The following is a 21528-nucleotide window of genomic DNA, read 5'->3' on the forward strand; positions in this document are numbered from 1 at the left end:
GCGTTGGCTGCTCAAGTTAGTGATCTTGGTGTTAAAAGACAATTACAGTTGTCGTGCAGATGCAGCCGAGGTGCAGTGGTTGGCATTAGCTTTCCCCTTGACCTGACCTAAACTCCATCACATGTCCTAGTCTAAACAAAGCCTGAGCATCACAGTTATACTGTTCCCCCATTTAAAAACAATTGTTAGTCATCAAGTTCCCCCACCAGGAACATATTGTTTCATTCCCAGTTGTCACAGGTCATCACAGCGCTGTTGCTTCAGGTTTTCCTGAAGGCAGATATTTTTACTACCGTTTTCCTCCCTTAAAATATATTGAAGTATAACAAAGAGCAGGAATAGAGAAGGGATAGGGAAAAATGTCTTTTCCCCTCTGTAACAACAGAAGAACATAGGGTAAATCAGAGGGATTCTCCATCACCATCTCTATCCCCCTGTTCTTCAATTGGTAAGGTCAATATTTCCCGAAGGGGCTGGGAAGAGGATTCTCTAGTAAATGATTTGGAACTAAGCGAAAGACCCATTCATTTGCCTCCCAAAGCAGTTGTGGCCCATGCCCTGCAGGAGGTTGCTCCTGAAGATCTTCCCTTCCTAATCAGGTGCATGTTGCCTCTTATTTGGGAAATGCAATCCCTTCCTAGGTAGAGATGGGAAAAATGGAAGTGACATTTCTGTTCAGCTCACTCCTGGGAGATGCTGTAAATGTGTAGGAAATGGCATCCATGAGGAATGTGATAGAGCTGCAGAAAGACACCCATTTTGAGTAGATACCTGACATTTGGTGTCTTAGAGGGATTCTAAGCCGCACCTGAATTTAGTCCCTTATTTAAATCTGTTGCACCAGATTAAAGAAACAAAAGGGCATATTTGGGGGAGTTCTACCTCAGTATCGCTACTGGTATGTCGTGTGGTTGGTGAAGAATTCTACGCCAGAGCCGTGTAAAATTGCTACAACTAAGGTCAAAGATTTGAGAAGAACTCAGGTAGAAATGAGAGGTTTTAGTGGTTGATTTTCACCCCAGAGATGGACGCTATGGTGACCTGTGGCCAAGGTAAACTGTTTTTAGAATTGCTCACACTTCTAAGGGATGCCATGATGAAACTGGGAACAACTGTCTTTTACCATTTGGATCCCAAGTTTCCTGAAGCACAGAGAGAAACAGCTGATTCCTTCAGAGCCATGCCATGCCTATGGGTCCCAAACTGGCTGCCTTGCTGGACAAGAAGCACTTCCGTGTTGGTTAAATGATGGTAGCCAATGAGGGAATGTAACAGATTCCAAGTTCAGACTGCAGGATACATGAATGCTGAGTCCAGAGTCTGTGGTTTGGTCTCTTAGTTTTGCTCTTGAGTCTAATGCATGTGTCTCACTTTTCCGCCTCCTGCTACTCTGAAAGATTAGAAAGTGTGAAAGTAGAGCACAGGTGGTTTTTCTCATGATGCAGCCTTCCCACGTAGTGTGAGACCCCTTCCACCCACACAGGTGAGCCAGAGAGTTCCCCAGGGCTCTTGTTCGCAAAGCAAAGATGTCACATTAGGCCGGAGATGTCAAGATCTACAATGGTGATGGGCAAGTGATGGGAGCTTTTCTGGGTGGTTGTTGTTTGGTTGTTTTTTTTCCACGTAATTTTTGTTTTGTTTTTGCAACTAGTTCTTTTTATAGCTGCTGAGCCCCCTTGTCCTTTTGAGCACAGCTCTTTAACCCTCAGGCCTGGCTCTGGAAACCTCAGAACCGGCTTTGCGTTTTTTTTTTTCATGTTTGCTATCTTTGGAGTTTGCAGGAGTTCCCCAGGGCTCTTGTTCGCAAAGCAAAGATGTCACATTAGGCAGGAGATGTCAAGATCTACAATGGTGATGGGCGAGTGATGGGAGCTTTTCTGGGTGGTTGTTGTTTGGTTGTTTTTTTTCCACGTAATTTTTGTTTTGTTTTTGCAACTAGTTCTTTTTATAGCTGCTGAGACCCTTGTCCTTTTGAGCACAGCTCTTTAACCCTCAGGCCTGGCTCTGGAAACCTCAGAACCGGCTTTGCGTTTTTTTTTTTCATGTTTGCTATCTTCCGAGTTCGCACATCCACACGACATGCGGTTCACAGCAACGGATACTTTGAGAAACCTGCTGGGTGAAGCAGGCCTTTTCCAAACTGACATTGGCCCAAATTCTGCCTCAGTTCAGCTGGATTGGGACACGTCTGTGTCAAAGGAGTGGTTCACACCTGATTTGCCCAGAGACCTCAGAGGAGGGGTAGTTAGATATAGGATAAGTAGGAATTGACAACAATGAAGTTAAATATAAAGGTGAAAGACCCTCACCTTGCAGGTCAACAAGCCTGTTCTGTTCTTTCCATCCAATGCATCTGGCACTGGTCGCTCTCAGGTAGCACACTGGGCTTGACGGACCATTGCTCTGACCCAGTCTATGACCTGTCGTGCGTTCTTATGTAAGCCCTCTGCGGCCTTGTCTACACGGGCAAGTTTCTGCACAGGAAAGCAGCTTTCTGTGGTGTAACTCCCGAGGTGCGCACGCAGATTTCGTGATGCATGATAGAAAGGGGCCATGACAGGGACACACTGCCGTGCGGGGTCAAAGTAAAGGAGCTGTGACACGCCTACCACAAGGTGCAGGAGGCAAACTGCTGCTCCATATTGGGCGCTAACTAACCCCAGCATCACGGCAAGAATCTACCTAGCAGCTGGAGAAAAAATATGTATGAGAGTCAAAGACACCCCCACATGACCTGTATCTTCCCCAATCTCAACACCTGGAAGATTGTCTGGAAGACTCAGAATTTGAACTGCGGAGATTGGTCCCAGGCTGAGAGGGAATTCAGTCTGTGTATTAAGAACTCAACATTGCCTGGAGCAACCAGTGAGTGAGAAAAGCTGTTTGATCCAATTCTTGCTTAGTATATTCAAATTAGAGTGTAGACTGGGAGTCTATTTTCATTTGTTATGTAACCACTTTTGACCTCTGTGACCAACAGTTAGACTCAGTTAAAATCTAACTTTCTGTAGTTAATAAACTTATTTTAATATTTTATACTTACTCCTGAGTTTGTCCAAAGTGTTTGGGAAAGTTGCTCACATGACAAAGGCTGGTGCATGTCCCCTTTATTTTTGATGAAGTGGCGAACTAATTAATGAGCTTACACTTTTCAAGGGAAGGCCATGAGCCGTGTAAGATGGTACATTTCTGAGGTGCAAGGCTGAGAGCTGGGGAGATATGCTGGTGTCTCTGTATAATTGAGGAGTGGCTTATAGAGCATTCATGCAACTTAGTTGGGTGCTTTGCTACATGTTGTTGGCCAAATGATCATAGAATCCTAGGATATCGGGGTTGGAAGGGACCTCAGGAGGTATCTAGTCCAACCCCCTGCCCAGAGGAAGACCAATCCCCAACTAAATCATCCCAGCCAGGGCTTTGTCAAGCCTGATCTTAAAAACTTCTAAGGAAGGAGATTTCACCACCTCCCGAGGAAACCCATTCCAGTGTTTCACCACCCTCCTAGTGAAAAAGTTTCTCCTAATATCCAAGCTAAATCTCCCCCACTGCAACTTCACCATTACTCCTTGTCCTGTCATCTGCTGTCACTGAGAATAGTCTAGATCCGTCCTTTTTGGATCCACCTTCATTTAGTTCAAAGCAGCTATGACATCCCCCCTCATTCTTCTCTTCCGTAGACTAAACAATCCCAGTTCCCTCAGCCTCTCCTCATAAGACATGTGTTCCAGACCCCGAATCATTTTTGTTGCCCTTCACTGGACTCGCTCCAATTTCTCCACATCCTTCTTGTAGTGTGGGGCCCAAAACTGGACACAGTACTCCAGATGAGGCCTCACCAGTGTCGAATAGAGGGGAACGATCACATCCCTCGATCTGCTGGCAATGCCCGTACTTATACAGCCCAAAATGCCATTGGCCTTCTTGGCAACAAGGGCACACTGTTGACTCATATCCAGCTTCTCATCCACTGTCACCCCAGGTCCTTCTCTGCAGAACTGCTGCCGAGCCATTCGGTCCCTAGTTTGTAGCGGTACATTGGATTCTTCCATCCTAAGTGCAGGACTCTGCACTTGTCCTTTGTTGAACCTCCTCAGATTTCTTTTGGCCCAATCCTCCAATTTGTCTAGGGCCCTTTGTATCCTACCCTACCCTCCAGCGTATCTACCTCTCCTCCCAGTTTAGTGTCATCCGCAAACTTGCTGAGGGTGCAATCCACACCATCCTCCAGATCATTTATGAAGATATTGAACAAAACCGGCCCCAGGACCGACCCTTGGGGCACTCCACTAGATACCGACTGCTAACTAGACATGGAGCCATTGATCACTACCCGTTGAGCCTGACAATCTAGCCAACTTTCTACCCACCTTGTAGTGCATCCATCCAGCTCATACTTCTTTAACTTGCTGACAAGCATACTGTGGGAGACCGTGTCAAAAGCTTTGCTAAAGTCAATTAATAACATGTCTAATGCTTTCCCTTCATCCACAGAACCAGTTATCTCATCATAAAAGGCAATTAGATTAGTCAGGCATGACTTTCCCTTGGTGAATCCATGCTGACTGTTCCTGATCACTTTCCTCTCCTCCAAGTGCTTCAGAATTGATTCCTTGAGGACCTGCGCCATGATTTTTCCGGGGACTGAGGTGAGGCTGACTGGCCTGTAGTTCCCCGGATCCTTCTTCTTCCCTTTTTTAAAGATTGGCACTACATTAGCCTTTTTCCAGTCATCCAGGACTTCCCCCGTTCGCCATGAGTTTTCAAAGATAATGGCCAATGGCTCTGCAATCACATCCACCAATTCCTTTAGCACTCTCGGATGCAACGCATCCGGCCTCATGGACTTGTGCACATCCAGCTTTTCTAAATAGTCCCGAACCACTTCTTTCTCCACAGAGGGCTTGCCACCTCCGCCCCATGCTGTGCTGCCCAGTGCAGCGGTCTGGGAGCTGACCTCGTGAAGACAGAGGCAAAAAAATCATTGAGTACATTAGCTTTTTCCACCTCCTCTGTCACTAGGTTGCCTCCCTCATTCAGTAAGGGGCCCACACTTTCCTTGGCTTTCTTCTTGTTGCCAACATACCTGAAGAAACCCTTCTTGTTACTCTTAACATCTCTCGCTAGCTACAACTCCAGGTGTGATTTAGCCTTTTTGATTTCATTCCTACATGCCCGAGCAATATATTTATACTCATCCCTGGTCATTTGTCCAATCTTCCACTTCTTGTAAGCCTCTTTTTTGTGTTTAAGATCAGCAAGGATTTCACTGTTAAGCCAAGCTGGTCGCCTGCCATATTTACTATTCTTTCTACACATCGGGATGGTTTGTCCCTGTAACCACAATAAGGATTCTGTAAAGTACATCGAGCTCTCCTGGACTCCTTTCCCCCTCATGTTATTCTCCCAGGGGATCCTGCCCATCAGTTCCCAGAAGGAGTCAAAGTCTGCTTTTCTGAAGTCCAGGGTCCGTATTCTGCTGCTTTCCTTTCCTCCTTGTGTCAGGATCCTGAACTCGACCATCTCATGGCCACTGCCTCCTAGGTTCCCATCCGCTTTTGCTTCCCCTACTAATTCTTCCCGGTTTGTGAGCAGCAGGTCAAGAAGAGCTCTGCCCCTAGTTGGTTCCTCCAGCACTTGCACCAGGAAATTGTCCCCTACAGTTTCCAAAAACTTCCTGGATTGTCTGTGCACCGCTGTATTGCTCTCCCACAGATATCAGGGTGATTGAAGTCTCCCATGAGAACCAGGGCGTGCGATCTAGTAGCTTCTGCGAGTTGCCAGAAGAAAGCCTCATCCACCTCATCCCCCTGGTCCGGTGGTCTATAGGAGACTCCCACCACTGCATCAGTCTTGTTGCTCACGCTTCTAAACTTAATCCAGAGACTCTCAGGTTTTTCTGCAGTTTCATACTTGAGCTCTGAGCAGTCATAGAATCATAGAATATGAGGGTTGGAAGGGACCCCAGAAGGTCATCTAGTCCAACCCCCTGCTCAATGCAGGACCAATTCCCAGTTAAATCTTCCCAGCCAGGGCTTTGTCAAGCCTGACCTTAAAAACCTCTAAGGAAGGAGATTCTACCACCTCCCTAGGTAACGCATTCCAGTGTTTCACCACCCTCTTAGTGAAAAAGTTTTTCCTAATATCCAATCTAAACCTTCCCCACTGCTCCCTTACATACAGTGCAACTCCCCCACTTTTTCTGGCCTCCCTGTCCTTCCTGAACAGTTTATATCCATCCATGACAGTACTCCAGTCATGTGAGTTATCCCACCAAGTCTCTGTTATTCCAATCACATCATAATTCCTTGACTTTGCCAGGACTTCCAGTTCTCCCTGCTTGTTTCCCAGGCTTTGTGCATTTATGTATAGGCACTTGAGGTAACCCGCTGATCGCCCCTCTTTCTCAGTGTGAGGCAGGAGCCCTCCTCTCTCCTGCACTCCTGCTCGTGCTTCCTCCTGGTATCCCACTTACCTCAGGGCTGTGGTCTCCTTCCCCCGGTGAAACTAGTTTAAAGCCCTCCTCACTAGGTTAGGCAGCCTGCTTGCGAAGATGCTCTTCCCTCTCTTCGTAAGGTGGAGCCCGTCTCTTCCTAGCACTCCTCCTTCTTGGAACACTATCCCATGGTCAAAGAATCCAAAGCCGCCTCTCCGGCACCACCTGCGTAGCCATTCGTTGACTTCCACAATTCGACGGTCTCTACCCTGGCCTTTTCCTTCCACGGGGAGGATGGACGAGAAGACCAATTGCACCTCAAACTCCTTTATCCTTCTTCCCAGAGCCATGTAGTCCGCAGTGATCCGCTCAAGGTCATTCTTGGCAGTATCATTGGTGCCCACGTGGAGAAGCAGGAAGGGGTAGCGATCCGAGGGCTTGATGAGTCTCGGCAGTCTCTCCGTCACATCACGAATCTTAGCTCCTGGCAAGCAGCAGACTTCTCGGTTTTCCCGGTTGGGATGGCAGATAGATGACTCAGTCTCCCTGAGGAGAGAGTCCCGACCACCACCACCCGCCTCCTTCTCTTGGGAGCGGTGGTCGTGGAACCCCCAACCCTAGCACAGTGCATCTCATGCCTTCCAATTGGCGCAGTCTCCTTCTGCTCCCTTCCCTCAGACGTATGATCTGGTCCACTCAGATGCTGAGGTTGTGAGTTCAAGCATCAGCTTTCTTTAAGCAATGGCTTCTGCCATTCATCTTGCCCGTCGGAAAATACAATTCCGGCTCAGAAGACGCCCAGGTTCTCTTCCTCTGCAGAGTGCAGGACAGATTCCACAGATCTACAAGGCTCCATTCTCCACCTGCACCCTGTGTCAGGAGGCATCAAGCAGAGCCCAGAGCACTGCCCATCCTGTGATTCTTGAGCCCCTGACTTCCCCCTCAACCTTTGCTCCCCAAACCACCTTCCTGCACTCCCTCTTGGCTGTGAGACTCAAACCCTGCCTGGCTTTCGATATGTTCATGTGGTTTTTGTCTGTCAGGTTGATGAGCATGTGGGTCCTGTGTGATTTCTGTGGATGCCTTGCATAGTTTTGTGTGCGTGTGTCTGATTTTTGCAGGCAAATTGTTTTTTGCTTCGTATTCTTTTGGTATGTGGTTTTTGTGCTTTCGTCTTGTGTGCTTTTTCTGTATGTTTTGTGTGGCTTTCCCTTATGTACATACGTCTACTGATCAATGGCTCCATGTCTAGTTGGCAGCCGGTATCTAGTGGACTGCCCCAAGAGTCGGTCCTGGGGCCGGTTTTGTTCAATATCTTCATTAATGATCTGGAGGGTGGTGTGGATTGCACCTTCAGCAAGTTTGCAGATGACACTAAACTGGGAGGAGTGGTAGATACAGAGGGACCTAGACAAATTGGAGGATTGGGCCAAAAGAAATCTGATGAGGTTCAACAAGGACAAGTGCAGAGTCCTGCACTTAGGACAGAAGAATCCAATGCACCGCTACAGACTAGGGACCGAATGGCTAGGCAGCAGTTCTGCAGAGAAGGACCTAGGGATGACAGTGGACAAGAAGCTGGATATGAGTCAAGAGTGTGCCCTTGTTGCCAAGAACGCCAATGTCATTTTGGGCTGTATAAGTAGGGGCATTGCCAGCAGATCAAGGGACGTGATCGTTCCCCTCTATTCGACATTGGTGAGGCCTCATCTGGAGTACTGTGTCAAGTTTTGGGCCCCATGCTACAAGAAGGATGTGGATAAATTGGAGAGAGTCCAGCGAAGGGCAACAAAAATGATTAGGGGACTGGAACACATGACCTATGAGCAGAGGCTGAGGGAACTGGGATTGTTTAGTCTACAGAAGAGAAGAATGAGGGGGGATTTGATAGCTGCTTTTAGCTACCTGAAAGGTGGATCCAAAGAGGATGGATCTAAACTATTCTCAGTGATAGCACGACAGGACAAGGAGGAATGGTCTCAAGTTGCAGTGGGGGAGGTTTAGGTTGCATATTAAGAAAAACTTTTTCACTAGGAGGGTGGTGAAACACTGGAATGGGTTACCTCGGGAGGTGGTGGAATCCCCTTCCTTAGAAGTTTTTAAGGTCAGGCTTGACAAAGCCCTGGCTGGGATGATTTAACTGGGAATTGGTCCTGCTTCAAGCAGGGGGTTGGACTAGATGACCTTCTGGGGTCCCTTCCAACCCTGATATTCTATGATTCTATGATTCTCTGTGTGCTGTGTGGGTCTGATTTTTGTTAATGCCTAAAAGGGGCTATTCAATGTGTGATTTTCTCTTTCTCTCTCTGTTTGTATCTTCATGTGTAAATTCACTGGAATGTTTAAAAATATCCACAGCTTTGCCAATTTTCACCAGGAATTTTTCTCAGTCAACAAATTCTCACTTGTTCCCTACCGAAGTGTTCACTCTTGGATGGCATCAAATTAACCTATGAAATTCTGAACTGCAACCACACCTGCTTTTCAGGGATTCTTCCTTAGACTCAGAGGATCAAGAGCTGGAAAATTCACCTAATTCAGTTTAAAGGCAAAGCTTCACTGAGAGTTGAAATTCCAAGCCCTTGTTTACAAAATGAGAAAAAGAGCCAGGGGAAGCACTTCCTTTTGATTCACAGAATAAAATGTTTGTCATTTAAGGGTTTGTTTCCCATATTTTAAAACCACAAGGGGTCTTCGTAAACACCCAGTCTGACCTCTTGTCTAGCACGGGCCCGATACCTGCCCCCGAAGAATTCCTTTTCAACTAGAACAGATCCGTTTAAAAAAAAAATAGATCCAATTTTGATTTGAAAATTTCCAGGAATGGAGACTCCACCAGGACTCTGGGTAAGATTTTCAATGGTTAATTCCCTTCCCTGTCAGAAAGCATGCCTTATTTCCAATCTGAATATGTCTAGCTTCACTTCCAGCCATTGGCTCACATTATACATTTGTCTGTTAGATTGAAGAGCCTGTTTGTAAGTATTGTTCCCCATGTAGGTACTTAGGAAGTGAGAGCGTCATCCCCTAAACCTTTTCTGAGCTCTTTGTGACTATCACAGCAAGGCGGGGGTTTTAAGCCTTTCATCCTTCTCATGGCTCTTCTTTCTCCTCTCAAATGTTTCATCCTCCTTCTTGAACTGGGGACCTCAGAACTGGATGAAGTGGGCACAACAAATACAGAGGTAAAAAGACCTTTCGACTCCTAGCTGAGATCCCACTGTTGCTGTATACGTGGCTGACATTCCTTGTTCCTAGATGTACACGCTCCCATTTAGCCTTAGCTGCAGGAAATAGTCATCAGCACCACCTCAGCTCTCCGTTCTGAGATTTACTTCTCACTCCCTAGATGCCAAAATATCTCCTTAGGATTCTAGATGGCTGTCCTCCACTGGCTGGATCAGATGTTCCTGCTTCCCCTCAGTAATCTTCAGATGATCCGTGTTCTCCAGAGCTTACTCTCCCAGACAGGACTGAACAACCTTTGCTTATAACTAGACCACCCGTGACCTCAACTAGGTGCCCTGAATGCACCACTTTTGAATTCCCTCCAAGTTCTAGCATAGAAATGCGAAGCAGTTGGTGTTGTAATGTTACAGGAGAGGTTGAAATGAGGCTATTTCTCATGTAGAAGGCAATGATTGTGTCAGGAAGGGGATTTGAACGCCCACCTGCATATGGAGCCCAGAACACAAATGACGGAAAGACACAGCCTTGAGTTTGACACGTTAGACCACTCAGCCAGCCTGTCACTATTAGTCAAGCCACTTATCAATCACAGTTTTCTTTAACTTGTTGTGAACTTTCCAGGGAGGTGGAGATGGCATATCTCTTTCAACTTCTAGAGACTTTCTAAAGCACAAGCGATTTTTATATGTCATCTCCCTGCTCCCTTTTTAAGGGAATAAAAGATGATTGCTACCATTCTGAGAAAGTAATGTTGAACCTCAAACTCCTGCCTGGTGGGCCAGACGGCCAAGCAACCAGCACCCACAACTTCTACCACCTTTTGTTTCCAAAATAGCTCAGCCCTCAGTGTGTTGAGCCTTTCTGAAATCTGGCCAAAATGTTTATTGCCCAAATGGGAGCTGAGTTCTTCTGAAAATCTGGCTCTAGGGGTGGGGGTGAGACCTTCTGAAAATTCTGGCCCATGTGTCTGGAAACTCTAAGAACCTTCAGAACTTTTATCGTGTGCTAGAACCTGATGAGAAAACCTTCCTTCTGTCGAACTCAGCAGAGATTTTCTCATTGACTTACAATCACAATGTTTCATCTTGATCCCAGATTTAGGTATCAACAAAATGCATTGATTGTACTTTTACAAGCAGTGTGAAACAAACACGCCTAGTTGGACAGAGGGATAGAAGTAGGTCTGCCACTAAACCACATTGCCTTTCATCAGTAGCTACCTGAGCAAGGTAGAAACCAGTGGCCAACAGGTGAAAGGCCCATCGCCTATGCTTAGAACACGACAGCAGCTAGCCCTCAGGAATGGAAGAGGCTAATGGTCAGTTTTGCTGAGATGGTTACTTCCAAAGATTGGTATATAGAGTGGGATGAAAGTTTTTTGAGTGAATATTTTATTTGCTGAAAGAATTTGGTTGACCCCAAATGATTTTTTGGTTTTGTTTCAGCAAGAAAACTGACATCTTGGGTCAACCTGAGTGTCTATTACTGTTGTTACAACATTGGTTAGGCTAGCTAGCAAGGGGGAACAAGAATTTGCACCTGTCTATTTGTGGACAACGAAGTGCACAGTGGAAACATGCCCATATTCTGCTCCTAGTCAATGGGAAGCTTTGATTTTGATATGGTCTCCAAAGCCCTTGCCAAGATCACTTAGAAGATGGGGGAGTCAGGGAAAAACCGTCAATTTGTTCAAAGTGCAAGAGAAGAATAAATTAAGGTGTTTTGCTGTAAAGTCACTTTTCCCTGACTGGGAATTGAACCCAGGCCGTGGTGGTGAGAGTGCCAAATCCTAACCACTAGACCACCAGGGAGAAGATGGGGCTGTTGTTCTTCTCAGCTGTGCTACACTTCCTTAGGCTATTTTCTCTCCAATTTCTGAAGCTGCTCCTTTGTCCATTCCCTGAGCGGCTAAGAGCAGAGTGGGCAGGAACCCCTGTGCTCAGGGTCACAACCTGAGCCCAACCCAAGCCACTGAAACAAACTCAAATGATGCGTCAGCTTCCTCCACTAGGATCACAGAGCAACACAAAGAAAACCCAGGAGGAACAATCCTCCTCTGCCTTCACTGACCCCATTGCAACCCTCTCAGCAGCCGACCTGGACATTGAGCTGACAGGAACTTTGGCATAGAGAGCAAGGGAGGGAGTTTGCTCTCCCTCGGTGTGAGCTGATTGCATTCTGACTCCATGTAACGGGGCTCTGAGCTTTGCCATCTTCTGAATTCTGTGTCCTCAACAAGCAGCCGAAGTGCTGAACCCCCTGGACCCTTCTGCTGGGAGCATGGGGATTGCACAAGAGCTGCAAGCCCTTTTTACCGCTCCTTCTCTTCCTCAGCTTCCCCGGACTTTCCCCACCAATGGTTTCATCAGACTCTGGAGAAATCTAAGTCCCTGCAGGTTTCCCTCACCCACCTTGTAAGGCAAAGAGTGATTCCTTTCTCTGACACTCCTGGGGCCACATTTTCTTTGAGGAGCTTCTCCCCAGGGGGTCTGATGTCCTGCAAAAATACAAAATCACTTACAGTGGAATTCTCTCCCCAGAACATCTGAGACAATATTGACTTAAACAATTGAACTAACTGTGATCATCCGCCCTTCCTTCAGTTACTTTGGGTTCTGCTGTTGTTCACCATTTCTGAGTGGAGATTTTAAATCACGGCTGTTTCTTTGTTAGCATGTCATGGGCTATTAGCAGTAGGAGGAAAAATCACTTTTTGTAGTGGTAAACAGGGTGGCCCATTTCAAATAGGTCTCTGTGAGTTCAATCCTTGAGGGGGCCATTTAGGGATCTGGGGCAAAAATTGGGGATTGGTCCTGGCTTGAGCAGTGGATTGGACTAGATGACCCCCTGAGGTCCCTTCCAACTCTGCGATTCTGTGAAAGGACATGTCAGAGGGCAGGGGACTTGACAAAGCCCTGGCTGGGATGATTTAGTTGGGGTTGGTCCTGCTTTGAGCAGGGGGTTGGACTAGATGACATCCTGAGGTCCCTTCCAACCCTGATCTTCTATGATTTTAAGGCAACCCCCATCTTTTCATGGACTCTGTATATATCTCTTCCTGCTGTATTTTCCACTCCATGCATGTGATGAAGTGGGTTTTAGCCCAGGAAAGATTACGCCCAAATAAATTTGTTAGTCTCCAAAGTGCCACAAGTCCTCCTCATTGTTTTTGCTGATACAGACTAACACGGCTACCACTCTGAAAGGAAATCAAGCCACTAGGTAGGCGGAAGAAGAAGCGGAGAGGGATGCGGTGGGGTAAATGAAAGCAGAGGAGGATTGTTCCTCTTTTGTGTTCCTCTTGGGATTCTGATGGAGGAACCTAAATCGTAATTTGAGTTTGTTTCAATGCTTTTCCTTGAGCTCAGGTTATGAGCACAGGGGTACCTTCACTCTCTGTTCCTGTCCCCTCTGAAATGGGGAATGGACCATTTCATAGAATCATAGAATATCAGGGTTGGAAGGGATTTCTTTAACTGGAGAGCAAGTAGCCTTAGAAAGCATAGAGGAGCTGAACCAAAAAACCCTACATAACCCCCCCTTATGGTCTACTGCAGGGGTAGTCAACTATTTTTTGTCAAGGTCCAAAATCTCAGTCAAGATATGATCAAGGTCCAGACTCCAGAGAAAATAATTTTATTTACTTATTATTATGATTTTTAAAAAGATTTCAGGGTCCATTAAAAATTTCTGGCTGTCTAGAGTTGGCCCATAGTACACCTGTTGAGTAACCTTGGTCTACTGGTTAGGAGTCTCGTTGATGCTGCCTTGGTTCCATCCTCAGTCAGGGAAAGAAACTTCTCGACACAATTCTCCATTCAGTCTTCATTGCAAATTAAAAAAAACCTCAGAACTTTCACCCCAATAGCTTATTATCTGGCCGTTTTCTGCCCTGTCCTGTATAAACACCAAAAGGGGCCTTTTTAAAAACCAAAGACTTTGAGAATGGGGGAGAACTGGCTGACTCCAGCTGCCTATCTCTATTCCCTTGTGTGCTGAATTGAATGAATCTCTTTGGATACACAGCAATCGTGAAGCATAAATCTGCTTCAGTGGATATAGTAGAAGCGATATTGCCTAAATAACACCTGGCTTTTTTCAAAACCAGCAATAGCCACGAGAGGTCCCAGAATCATCTGAGATTGCCTCCAGCTGACAAAGGGGCCCATTTTTCAGCTAGGAATTCAACTTCTTTGTTCCATTTTCTCTGCTTTGAGTCTCTTTCCGCTTGTCTCGGGTAGTGTGGCGAGCAAACGCGCAGGTGGGTGAGATAATATCTTTGACTGGGCCAGCTTCTGTTGGGGACAAAGACAAGCTTTTCTGGGACCTGCATGGCTACAACTACGTAGCAAATGCTCATAAGCCATGAATTAGTTCTTCTTTCACACTGGAATGCATCACTTTTGGTGTGACACCAAGAAATTATTTATTAGCCCGTATAACCGTTTCTTCTCCACATGTTGAGATTATCTTTCGCCTGTAATGCCATCACGTATTAAAATTCCAAATGGCCAATTAGCAAGCACCAAAATAAAGAACAGCCAATTATTAATCTGCCTCACCCCTAGCCCTGCCCAGGATCTCTGCATTGGTTTAGGAAATATTTTCACATAGATATTTGCAAATTGGGAAGTTTTAAATTGTGTCAGCTTCCGTCTAGAAAGAGAGAGTGGTAAGCTAAATTGCTCCAACACAGATTTCCCCATCTATGTGAAAGAAAGAATTAGAAAGAAGTAAGGAAAGTGAATCCAAGGTAAATGATTCTGACCTTTCCTTTGAAATGCTCGGTGCAATAAATCAGTGAATATTCCCATAAGTAAACTCCCGTAAGTGACAGAAAAGAGGGCATAGGAAAAGGCTGTCAAATGTTGTGTTAAACTTTAATTCATGAGCAAAATTGTGTGGCCATTAAATTACAACCCTAAAATATCGTCAAAGGAAAGAAAAAGGAACAAAAAGTGTGGGAAATACGGGTGTATTTCAGCAAAGGGCTTGGAATGGAGGAAGACCAAAACTGATCAGTCAGGGGAAAAGGCACTGTTTCTGCCTAGTTTTAAACCAGGGATATTTTACGTGTGAAGCAAACATGATAACCACCACACTACACTACAATCTGTGACAGAAACAAATTGTACCAATTTGCCCTTCTCACAATGAGGCCAAAACGCAGGCAAATCTCGAAAGCAAGAAACCTCACATCCACTCCACTTCTCCATGGACATTTCCCTGCCAGCTCCTCGGGAGCAACCAACAAGACAAGAAACCAAAATGCAGTAAAATCCAGGGCACGTTTCCCACCACAGGTTTCACTGACTGCGAAGGGTCATGTAGAAATGTTTTGCCTTTTCATACCTGAAGACTTGGTTATTCTCTCCTTCCCTGAACTGGAATGGAAAGCGAGGAGATAGGTGTGAGAACAAGCACTCCTAAGCAAAGGAAACAAGGCACCCAGCATATAACCCATCAGCAGGAGATTAAAACCTGGGCTACACTACACAGTTAGGCCCGCCGACAGCATTTTACGTTGTCCTAATTACCTCACGGTGCACGCTACAGCCTTGTCCCATCTATGTAAGTGCCCTGCTACACCCACATGGTAACTCCAGCTCCTCAAGAGGCACGGGGATTGTGTTGGGTCGTTAGGACAACCCAGTATCTGTGTAGACACTGCCTTACTCACAGGGGCTGCTGGCTGTCTTGCCAATGTCATGGCTTCCGGCTGGCTACCTTCATGGCTGCCCTCCGCTCCCTGATCCCAGCGGGGCTGCACCTGCCTGGCTCCTCGCAGGGCTGCTGCACGAAAGCTCCCGGCTCCCAGCGCAGGGAGCCGAGAAGCCTGAGCCCTTGGCCCCCGCCCCCACTCCTGGCTGGGAGCAGGCAGGCAAGAAGCCCAGGTGGCCGGCTCCCACTCCAGGGAGGAGGTGGGGAGTCAAGAGCCCAGGGGGCAGCTGGGCTCCCAGTGGGCAGCTGCGCGGAGTGAAGAGCCCTTTTCTCAGCCCCCCCACACTGCCCCTCTTCATTCGGTGGAAGCACTCCTGGTGAAGACACACTCCGCCGAGAGAAGGAGGGGAGTGGGGACAAACTCAAATTAAGCTTCTGCTTCCTCCATCACGATCACAAGAGAAACTGAAAGAAAACTCAAGAGGAACAAGCCTCCTCTGCTTTCATGCGCCCCCATCACAACCCTCCCTGCTTTGTTTTCTGCCTGCATTTCCTTTTGAAACTGCAACGGCTGCTCCAGAAAACGGTCATGTCTCTGAATTCACAGCAACATTCTGAGGATGATAAAAGTATGAAGGAATTCATGGTCCTTTATGACATAATAATAATTAATAATTAATACATTATTATTTGTATTGCAAGATTAATCTTTCCGTTTTGCAGATTCAGCTCCACATTGATTCTTGTTGCTCTTTGCAATGTATCTATCTATCTAGGCAACAGTATTTGCTGTTGTTTCAGGTGGAGCACTCAGCGTGTTACGTTTTTCTGACAATCTGTGTCTCGAAAATTCTAGCCAATATGCCTGGAACTTCCAAGAACCGTCAAAGTATGAAGGAATTCCAGGTCCTTTTTTATATTACCATTTATCAGTCGTTATTATTTGTAGAGCAAAGATTAATCTTTCATTTTTTTAGATCCAGCTCTACGCTGATTCTTGTTGCTATTTGCCATGTATCTATAGCTATCTAGCTATAAAGGCAACCGGTTTTTGCTCTTGTTTCTTTGTATTTGTACACTGCAACTTTTCAGCCCAAGCCACATGACCCTGATTAATGTGACACCAGCCAGCCATGGGTGATTCATTGCACTGTAGACATATCCCAACGTTATGTCTCCACAGCGATTCAAACACCCAGGGCACCTGTCTCAGAGCCCAGGGCAGCTGACTCAGGCTTCTGGGGCTGCAGCTGCAGGGCTATAAAATGACAGTGGAGACAGATGGGCTTGAGCTCAATCTCTGAGGTCCCATGAGGGGTGAGGGTTTCCAAACCCAGGCTTCAGCAGGAACACCAGTATCTGCACCCCACTTTTCAGCCCCACAGCTTGAGCTCCAGAAGCCCACATCAGGTGACCCAGGCCAGCCCTGCTGCCATCTTTATCCCGGGAGAGAGAGACTCTACGGGGACGTCTCCATTGCAGTGTCAGCCCAGGGCTGGCAGGCTGTGCTCAAAGCAGCACCCTGGAAGCCCCATAGTCACCACTCTCATAGAATTAAGGTATGATTTGTACAGAGTCGGCCTGGTGAGCTATCATTGTAAAAGTCGTGATCTGTTGAAGGCTAATACCTGGGTGGATGGTGTGTGCTAGGCTTGTCTGGGAAGTGGTGGAGTTTTGCTCTGGGTGCGTCACTGAAATATGTGATGAGGCTGGGAAACATATTTTTAATATTATTTACATGCACCGAACTCCTTGAACATAAAGTTGTTTATTTCATTCCTGTGCAGTGTGTTGGGAGCTCAGTTAATTGAGTTTATTGTCACTCTGTGTGTGTGTGAGGTACAACACAATAATTTAGTGATGCTGAAAACGTTCCCTTCTCCCTCCGGAACTGCCTTGGAATCACCTTCCCTTTGTAGATTAATCTACTCCTGTGTCTGTATGAGGAAAATATGGTTTCTATGAAAAAAACTCATTGTTTATTTAAAAGGACTGACACCAAACGGCCACACTATGGGGATACAACACCATGAGTAAGAACAGGAGGACTTGTGGCACCTTAAAGACGAACAAATTTATTGGAGCATAAGCTTTCGTGAGCTACAGCTCACTTCATCAGATGCATGCAGTGGAAAATACAGTGGGGAGACTCCTATACACAGAGAACATGAAACAATGGGGGTTACCCGACACACTGTAACGAGAGTGATCAGGTAAGGTGAGCTATTACCAGGAGGAGAGCCGGGTGGGGTGGGGGGAACCTTTTGTAGTGATCATTGGAATTAATTTGCAAACTGGATACAGTTAACTTAGGCTTGAATAAAGACTGGGAGTGGATGGGTCATTACACAAAGTAAAACACTATTTCCCCATGTTTATTTCCCGCCCCCACTGCTCTCACATGTTCTTGTCAACTGCTGGCAAAGGCTGACCTTGATTACCACTGGAAATCAGAGAAAAAAGACGAGAGCAGAGTGGTTTCTAGACACCCACCCATCCATCTAATACAGACACACAGACTTTTCTAAGGCATTAACTTTTCCTTCTCCTTTATGATTCTTTAATGCCTCTGGAAATACCAATTCCTAGAGGCCCCTTTCACAGAGCAAAGAACCACAGAGCAATGAGAAAGCTGGGGGCTGCCAGGTTGTTGAGGGCAAGTCTTGAAAGGGATGCCCAAACAATCCAGCTGGATCCCCGGCAACCAGATGTGGGGATTAGCTGCACAGCTGTGGCTGCTGCTCTGAGGGGAGCGGCATAAACTACGTGCCTGTGGATGCAGCCCACCAGCTGGTTCTCCTGGGGCAGATGGTGAGTGGTTGGGCAGGGATGCTGCACCGGCTGGGGTCTGAAATATGAACAGGGGTCTAAGGAACCTCAGCATCACAGTCATCAGGAGTCCAAGCTGCTTGGGGTGAGCCTGTGGGCAATGGCCCAACTGGATTGTTTGTGCATCCCTTTCGCCACGTCCCTTGTGATCCACCAGGGCTTGCAGCACCATGGAAGAGTACCCCTTGCCGTTTATGTAGTGGCCGCCCCTCTGTTCCGGGGCCAAGAGAGGGATATGCGTTATGTCTTTCGCCCCGCCGCAGTCAGGGAACCCCAGCGCATTAAAGCCATCCACACTGGTCTGCACATTTCCCAAAGTCACGACCCTTGATAGCAGCTGATCAATGATTGTGTTGGCTATTTGGATCACAGCAGGCCCCACAGAAGATTTGCCCACTCTAAACTTATTCCCGACTGACCGCTAGATGTCGGGCATTGCAAGCTTCTGCAGGGCTATGGCCACTCACTTTTGAACTGTGAGGGCGGCTCTCATTTTGGTGTCTTTGCACTTCAGGGCAGGAGACAGCAAGTCGCAAAGCTCCATGAAAGTGGCCCTAATGCATACAAAAGTTTCTCAGCCACTGGGAATCATCCCACACCTGCAACGTGATGAGGCCCCAGCAGTCTGTGCTTGTTTCCTGAACCCAGAATCGGCGTGCCACCGCATGAACCTGGCCCAGCGCCACCATGATCTCCCAATTGCCACACGCCGTGCCATCTTTGTCCATGTCCTCATCAGTATAGTAATCGCACGGTCGTCGTTTCCTCGCCCCGTTTTGCAGGGACTGCACATACTGCTGGATAACTCGCGAGGTATTTACAATGCTTAAAACTGCAGCGGAGATCTGAGCGGGCTCCATGGCGCCTGCACGGGTAATCCTGGAAAACGGGCGCGAAATGTAGGAGAGCAGAGTGGCAGGGGAAGAGGTGCTGTTTGGTTCATGGTAGCCGAACAAAGGCGGGAAATGGTTGTCTTCTGTGGCTTTCACGGAGGCGGGAGCCCAGGACAGAAAACCTGGAGAAGCTCGGAAGCGTGGCACCAGCGGGAGAGCAGAGTTGGAGGCAGAAGAGTTCGATGAGGAAGAGAAAGAGCAGATAGTAGAGAAGGGGAGAGGAAATGAGAGGTGGATTCATAGTTGCAGGAGAGCAAGCGGTGCACCGTCTGCTGAAAGCAGTACGGCGTCTGCATGCCAAAAAGGCGTGAAACGATTGTCTGCCAGAGCTTCCTGATGACACGCACCAGAAACACCCGCAAGAATCGTTTTGCCCCATCGTGCACTGGGAGCGTTACCCAGAATTCCAGTGGGCGGCGGGAACTGCGGGATAGCGACCCACGGTGCACCCGCTCCGACGTTCGATGGTAGCCTCGGTACTGTGGACGCACTCTGCCGAATTCACGTGCTTTAGTGGGGACACCGAAGCCTGAATGTCTAAAATAGCTCCCGAAATTTCAAATCGAATAATTTTGAACTAATTTCATACTGTACACGTACAGTTAGAAAAGTCTTGTGTGTGTGTGTTAGATGGATGGGAGGGTGTCTAGAAACCACTCAGCTCTAGTCTTTTTTTCTCTGATTTACGTTAGAAAATCTAAAGCAGGGAGCAAGAAGAGTTGCCTTCTCTGAGGCTTAAACTCAGGACCTTCTGATTATGAGACTGATGTGCTGCCCGCTGCGCTAAGAAGGCTTGGAAGAGCTTTAGGCTCGGTGCTTAAAGAGCCAGCTGAGCAGCGGGGAACAGCAGAGCAGCGGGGAACAGCTGAGCAGCAAACAGCAGGAGTTTGCCTGGGAGTTCACCTGGAGTGAGCCCACTGAGGCTTTCACCCTAACGACTTCTCTGAGGAATTACTGCATCTCCGGAGGAAGCTCATAGTAGGAAGGTAATATGGATGGGGAGTGTTCAACTGTTGTGACCTGCACTGGATGTGCCATGTTTGTCTTTCTTCCAGAGGACAGAAGCGACTTTGTCTGTACAAAGTGCAAGCTGGTCTCCATATTGGAAGAGAAGGTTCAAGGTCTGGAGCAACAGGTATCGACCCTGCGTTGCATAAGAGAAACTGAAGATTTCCTGGACAGACGTCAGGATATGCTTCTATGGGCACAAGGTTCTGAAGATTCAGAGCAGGCTGCGCAGCAGGGACAGGAGGACTGTGAAGAAATCTGGCAACATGTGACCTCCAGAAGAAGAAGGGGGAAAGTCCATGGACCAGCAAAGCGGACACAGCTAAGTAACCATTTTCATGTTCTCTCCACAGGTACCATTGCGGGGAGTGACCCAGATGATACGTCTGGGGGAAGGGAGCAAAAGGAGACTCCACCAGTTGAAAGGCATGAGATGCACTGTCCTAGGGTTGGGGGTTCCACGACCATCACTCCCAAGAGAAGGAGGTGGGTGGTGGTGGTCGGGGACTCTCTCCTCAGGAGGACTGAGTCATCTATCTGCCGCCCTGACCGGGAAAACAGAGAAGTCTGCTGCTTGCCGGGGGCTAAGATTCGCGATGTGACGGAGAGACTGCTGAGACTCATCAAGCCCTCGGACCGCTACCCCTTCCTGCTTTTCCACGTGGGCACCAATGATACTGCCAAGAATTACCTTGAGCGGATCACTGCAGACTATGTGGCTCTGGGAAGAAGGATAAAGGAGTTTGAGGTGCAAGTGGTGTTCTCGTCCATCCTCCCCATGGGAGGCCAGAAAAGGTGGGGGAGTTGCACTGTATGTAAGGGAGCAGTATGACTGCTCAGAGCTCAAGTGTGAAACTGTAGAAAAACCTGAGAGTCTCTGGATTAAGTTTAGAAGCCTGAGCAACAAGAGTGATGCAGTGGTGGGAGTCTCCTGTAGACCACCAGACCAGGGGGATGAGGTGGATGAGGCTTTCTTCCGGCAATTCGCAGAAGCTACTAGATCGCACGCCCTGGTTCTCATGGGCGACTTCAATCATCCTGATATCAGCTGGGAGAGCAATACAGCGGTGCACAGACAATCCAGGAAGTTTTTGGAAACTGTCGGGGACAATTTCCTGGTGCAAGTGCTGGAGGAACCGACTAGGGGCAGAGCTCTTCTTGACCTGTGGCTCACAAACCGGGAAGAATTAGTAGGGGAAGCAAAAGTGGATGGGAACCTGGGAGGCAGTGACCATGAGATGGTCGAGTTCAGGATCCTGACACAAGGAGGAAAGGAAAGCAGCAAAATACGGACTCTGAACTTCAGAAAAGCAGACTTTGACTCCCTCAGGGAACTGATGGGAAAGATCCCCTGGGAGAATAACATGAGGGGGAAAGGAGTCCAGGAGAGCTGGCTGTATTTTAAAGAATCCTTATTGAGGTTACAGAGACAAACCATCCCGATGTGTAGAAAGAATAGTAAATATGGTAGGCGACCAGCTTGGCTTAACAGAGAAATCCTTGCTGATCTTAAAC

General features: G+C 47.4%; 1 protein-coding gene across 1 annotated transcript in view; it reads left to right on the forward strand.

Moving 5' to 3' along the window:
- LOC140904802 (uncharacterized) overlaps positions 1–21528 on the forward strand; it is a 491655-nt gene that overhangs the window by 239429 nt on the left and 230698 nt on the right. The window lies entirely within an intron of this gene.

The sequence above is a fragment of the Lepidochelys kempii genome, unplaced genomic scaffold, assembly GCF_965140265.1.
Source record: "Lepidochelys kempii isolate rLepKem1 unplaced genomic scaffold, rLepKem1.hap2 scaffold_78, whole genome shotgun sequence".
In the NCBI taxonomy this organism is placed as follows: domain Eukaryota; kingdom Metazoa; phylum Chordata; order Testudines; family Cheloniidae; genus Lepidochelys; species Lepidochelys kempii.